The sequence below is a fragment of the Pagrus major genome, chromosome 18, assembly GCF_040436345.1.
Source record: "Pagrus major chromosome 18, Pma_NU_1.0".
In the NCBI taxonomy this organism is placed as follows: Eukaryota; Metazoa; Chordata; class Actinopteri; order Spariformes; family Sparidae; genus Pagrus; species Pagrus major.
In genome coordinates, this window is record NC_133232.1 from 14,016,431 (window position 1) to 14,021,797 (window position 5,367).

Consider the following 5,367-nt stretch of genomic DNA (forward strand, 5'->3'; position numbering starts at 1 on the left):
GTACGTAGTGTCATGAAAACCGTATTTATACATCTTTTCCAGTAAAATATGATGATTTACTGTATCAAAAGCTTTTGAAAAGTCTATGAAAATACTACAGGTAAATTCATTATTTTCAAGTGCAGAAGTAACTTTGGCAATCAGGTGAAGCAGAGCCATATAAGTGGAGTGTTTTTTCCGGAAACCACACTGGTGTTTGTAAAGAATTGAATTAGAATCTAAATGAGAACGTTTTGTATATAATTTTTTCTAATATTTTTAAAAAACATGGCAAAATAGATATGGGTCTATAGTAATTAAAAAAAACAGAGGGATAACTTTGGCAACTTTTAAATCCTCTGGTACAATGCCTGTTTTCAAGGACAGAGAAAATATGTGAGCAAGTGGCTGCAGTATTGACTGTTTTACCTGTTTGACAAGGAATGCAGTAATATTGTCATGACCAGCTGAAGATGTTTTTAGTTCATCAATTATGTCACTTATTTCTTGGATATCAGGGGACTTAAAACAAGAAATAATAGGAAAATGTCTCGGAAATAAAATCCAGTGGATTACCATGACGTGCAGATATTTTGTTAGCTAATTCATAACCAATATTAACAAAAAAATCATTAAATTTTTTAGCTATATCAAATGGATTTTTCAGAGAATTTTCACCATCCAAAAAGACTGAAGGTAGCTCTGGGACAGTTTTTTCTCTTTGCAACAACTGATTTATTACTTTCTACGTGGTTTTAATATCCTTTGAACACCTCTTAAATTTTTCACTGAAATATTTCTTTTTTGCAGATCTAATGGAATGAATATATTTATTTCTATAGGATTTATAAATACCATGGATAAGAGGAGTACGATTTGAGACATACAATTTATTCTTTTTCCTCAACAGCTTCAACAAATCTACTGTAAACCAAGGCTTATTTAAGTCTTGACTGTATTTCCTGGTAGAACTTCCAATTGGAAAACATTCATTAAAATTAAAGCTAATAACTTTCATAAAATGTTGATATGCAAACTCAGCATTATTTTCCTCATATAGGTCATCCCAAGAAATACTGGCAAGCTTGTCTTTAAATTTTGAAATATTTGACTTGCTCATAATTCTTCTGTGCATTGTTTTCTTGGTATGTTTAGCTCTATTAACCTTGATTGGAGAGTACTGGAATATGGGAAAATGGTCTGACAAGTCTAAATACAAGACCCCAGATTTCATTCCTTCACTCAAAGAGTTAGTTAAGATGTTATCAGTCAAAGTTACTGAATTCTCTTTAACTCGTGTAGATTTATAAATAAGAGGGAAAAAGTAACTAGAATAAAGAATATTGAGAAAATCCCCAGTAAGGGTATCTGATTTATATTTAAAGAGATTTATATTGAAACCTCCTAAAATGTAACAGAGTTTATCCTCATTGTTTATCAGATCAAGAGAATTTGACAAACTTTCATTAAAATCTTTGATGATAGAGTCAGGTGGGCGATAAATAACACCAACAACAACATTCTTTCCACCAGAGACACCAGAGAGCTCTACAAAAACAGATTCCACCTCAGCCCCATCGCACTTTAGAGAGAGATCATCCATAGTTTTAAATTCATAGTCACCATTGATAAACAGAGATACTCCGCCTCCAGATCTATTCTCTCTTACGTAGTGAACCGAATTATATTTAGGTAATTTAAAAATGTCTCTAGAGTCCTCTGTAAGCCATGTTTCTGATAAAGCAATAACAGAAAAATCATGTTTAAGTGAAGATAGATAATGAATGAATTTGTCATAGTTGCTGGAAAGACTTCTTATATTCAGATGAAAAGTAGAGAATATATTAGGAGGCATAGAAACACACAAGTCATTAAACTGAGTGTCACTATAAAAACTACAAATGTTAGAGGCATCAAATGATGAAAAAAAAATGTAGGTCTGGGTCAACATCAAAATTGTAAGAGTCAATAGTAGAGGGATCAAAGGGCTTATAAATCTGGCCTTAAAAATCAGGTTTGTTGTAGTCCATAGTGTGTGTAAGGAATAATGTGCTGTAGGTATATAGTTAAAAAATCAAAATACTGAAAAAAATGTCTAATGGTGGAGACTAATGAGCCAAACTCTGAGCATTGGCTTTCCTTTGTTGTGGTGGGTTTTGGGTGGGTAGATGGACAATAAGTTTGTCATATCTCAAATATGCAATGTCACCTCTCTCTCGAGCTGCCTTCATTGCTGGGAGTAGTTCTTTCCTTCTTTGCCAGACGGCTTCAGGGAAGTCCTCATTAATGAAGATGCCTGAGCCCTTCAAGTTTTTAGCTTTATCCAGAACAGCAAGTTTGTCCTTCAGCCGCAGAAATCTGACCACAATGGGTCGTGGCTTTTCTGATGATGCCATTGGCTTCCCAGTTCTATGAGCCCAATCCAGCTCTATTTTCAAATGATCCAGTTGTAGTTTTTCACTGAATAGTTTTCTCACTTTTTCTTCAGATTCAGACACCTTTTCGTTCCCAGATTCTTTAATGCCATTTACAACAATATTTTGGCATCTTGACTGGCCCTCCAGATATTCTGTCTTGTCTGAGATTGAACTCATGCTTTTGCAAATTGTGTCCAAGTCTGTCCTGGTTTCCCTACAGTTCTTGGACCAAGGTTTACATGAGATTTTAATATCATCAAATTCCTTTTGAGTCATTTCCAGACTCACCTTGAGATCATAGACTTGCTTTGACAGATCATCAGTCCTCCTGTTTGAAGAGTCAATTATGATCTGAACACAAGTTTTGAAGCTTTTTTCCTGTTGTTCAAGCAAAGTCCTGTAAAAGTTTTTTGTTGGTCCAACAATTCACGCACTTGAGCCATGGTGACATGTTCCTCAGCGGTGTGGTTAGAAGCTTTGGGTGGCATGGTTTGGTCATCAAGGCCTGCTAGGCCCAAAGTTGAGCAGGATAGAGCCAGAAACCTCCACAAAATGCTAAAAATGTCCACAAATTTGCTGTAGAGAGTTGGTTAGACTCTTCTTAATTCAATCAGCAACAGAAAGTTTAAGTTCTAGGCAGGATTCCTCAGATTTCTGTTGGATAGAAAACCAGCCACAGTTCAGAGAAACACAGCGGCAGCCATCTTGGAGTCATGCCTTTATAGTACTGAGCTATCTAGCTTGTTGTTGGCACTCGATTGAGGTTTTTTCAGACGATTGTGACCCACTACCAGTCGAAGTTTTCCCCTCATGTTGTACAATGTAGGTTCTGCATTGCGGCAGGTTACTACAAACACTCTGATTTATTTATTTTTTTAGTTATCAAAAACCTTGTCGGTGGACATGTTTCTAAAATTCACCGGCTCCGTCAACAAATTCACGTGTATTCATTTTCCCCAGGGATGCTCATACAGCGACAGTATTTACGACAAAGGTAACAGATAATTGCGCTTCTCAACCAGCTGGGGGTAGTAATGAGTCCAAACTACCTAGTGATGCTTTAAAGTTTGATGACAGTGTAATTCACTCCTGGTTAATACAATGATAATCTAGGTTCGTAAGGAGCTAAGGGAAAGGACTGCAATAACCATACAGGAAAGTACACAGACGACAAGGTAGGTTGCAACTGAATGTTTAGTAAAGTGAACTTGCAGGTAATAATTCACACACCATGAATAACAGATGAATGACAATGAAATAAAATGGGCCCTTTTAAAATAATAAATCTGGTCTGTCAAAAAGCCAATAAAGTCTGTATGTACTATGATCACTGTCACAGTAAAATGTCTTTCAAATCCTCCGTCTGAAGATTCCTTAATATTCAAGTGTTCAGTGTTCTTATGAATGTTCCTGGGTTATGAGTGAATGTATGTATATGTGTGACAGTCCTGGCGGCTGGCACCACCCTACCACCAGGTAGAGCTGTGCGATATTACGATATATATCGTAGTGCGATATAAAAAATGTCTACCGTAGGATATAACCCTCTGTTGTTTATATTGTAATTTTAACGTGTAGGCTACTTTTTTAGCACTGTTGCTACACTAACCTTAACGTACACTACGGTTGTGATTTAATACGCCGTGTAAAGCACAACTCAACGTCGGAATGACCGTTGGATATCCAAATTTTGAGTTCAAAACAAGTTCGGTATGAAGGCGAATGTAACTGCAGCAACGCTACTGCTTTGTGGTAGCATTTTTACGTCACCCGCAAGGACTCGTTTACGGCACTGGTTGCTCGGGAGTAAACAGAGGCAAAGCAGCATGGCGGAGACGGAGGAGAGCGCAATGGAAGACGAAAATAACGTTACTAGTAACGTAACATCAGACACAGATACAGAAGCAGAACCCCAAGAAGATTTGGTGCCGAAAAGGGGGAACCGGAATTCCATTGTTTGGCTTTGGTTTGGGTTTAAAAAGTCAGACACTGACCAGACAACGGTAATCTGCAAAACATGCCGCCAACAAGTTGTTACTAGCGACTCGAACACATCTAATCTTTTCTACCACTTAAAGACACGGCATGAAAAACAAGGTTAGCAAAAATAGTACTGAGATGTCATTGATTTGAATATATATATATAATTCTAAGAAAAAATACTATATCGGGATATCTATCGTTATCGGGATATAAAATTAACTATATCAAGATATAAAATTTTGTCCATATCGCACAGCACTACCACCAGGTGGAGTATTCGATGAATCGATTCTGAGTTTCAAGCAGAATCACGCTGGGAAGCTCGCCATCAATTGGAATGGATCTCCTGAAGAAGCTCTCACTCCGTCCATAAGACCTGACCTGTTTTGTTTTACAAACAGGAATTTAACATTTTATCTAATCTATTTGTTGTACAACTATCACTCCAAAGTGTAACAACAATGTAACACTAAGCATAACATACTGTATAATACTTAATTATTACATTTTAAGGCCTTTCATTACACTTCAGTTCAATAACTTTAAATCTCAATCAATATCTGAATCATTGCACAGTAATATTATACAATCAGCATACGTTACTGTATTCTACCGTAAAGATTATAAGCCGTATACCTGCCACATATGGCTCTGCTTACATTTGCAATGCCCACTCTCAAGTGAAAATACAAATACATTTACATAACTCACATTCCTCACAGTAAAATGTTTAACCATTCACATCTTCAAAAGAATAACACAATAAAATGAACATGTTATGGTATTTCAGTACCCCCTTCTCATATAACACTGTTTAGTTGACTAATTAGCAGCATTAACATTACCATTTTGCTTGCTATTAGCAGCTAGGCCGCTAGCATCGACCAACTCAATAGGCAGGCAGGCTACTTGACACAGCATACATGGTTAGCAACATTAGCACAACACCGCTATCTTACCGAGATCAACCGAGGAAAAAACGGGACTT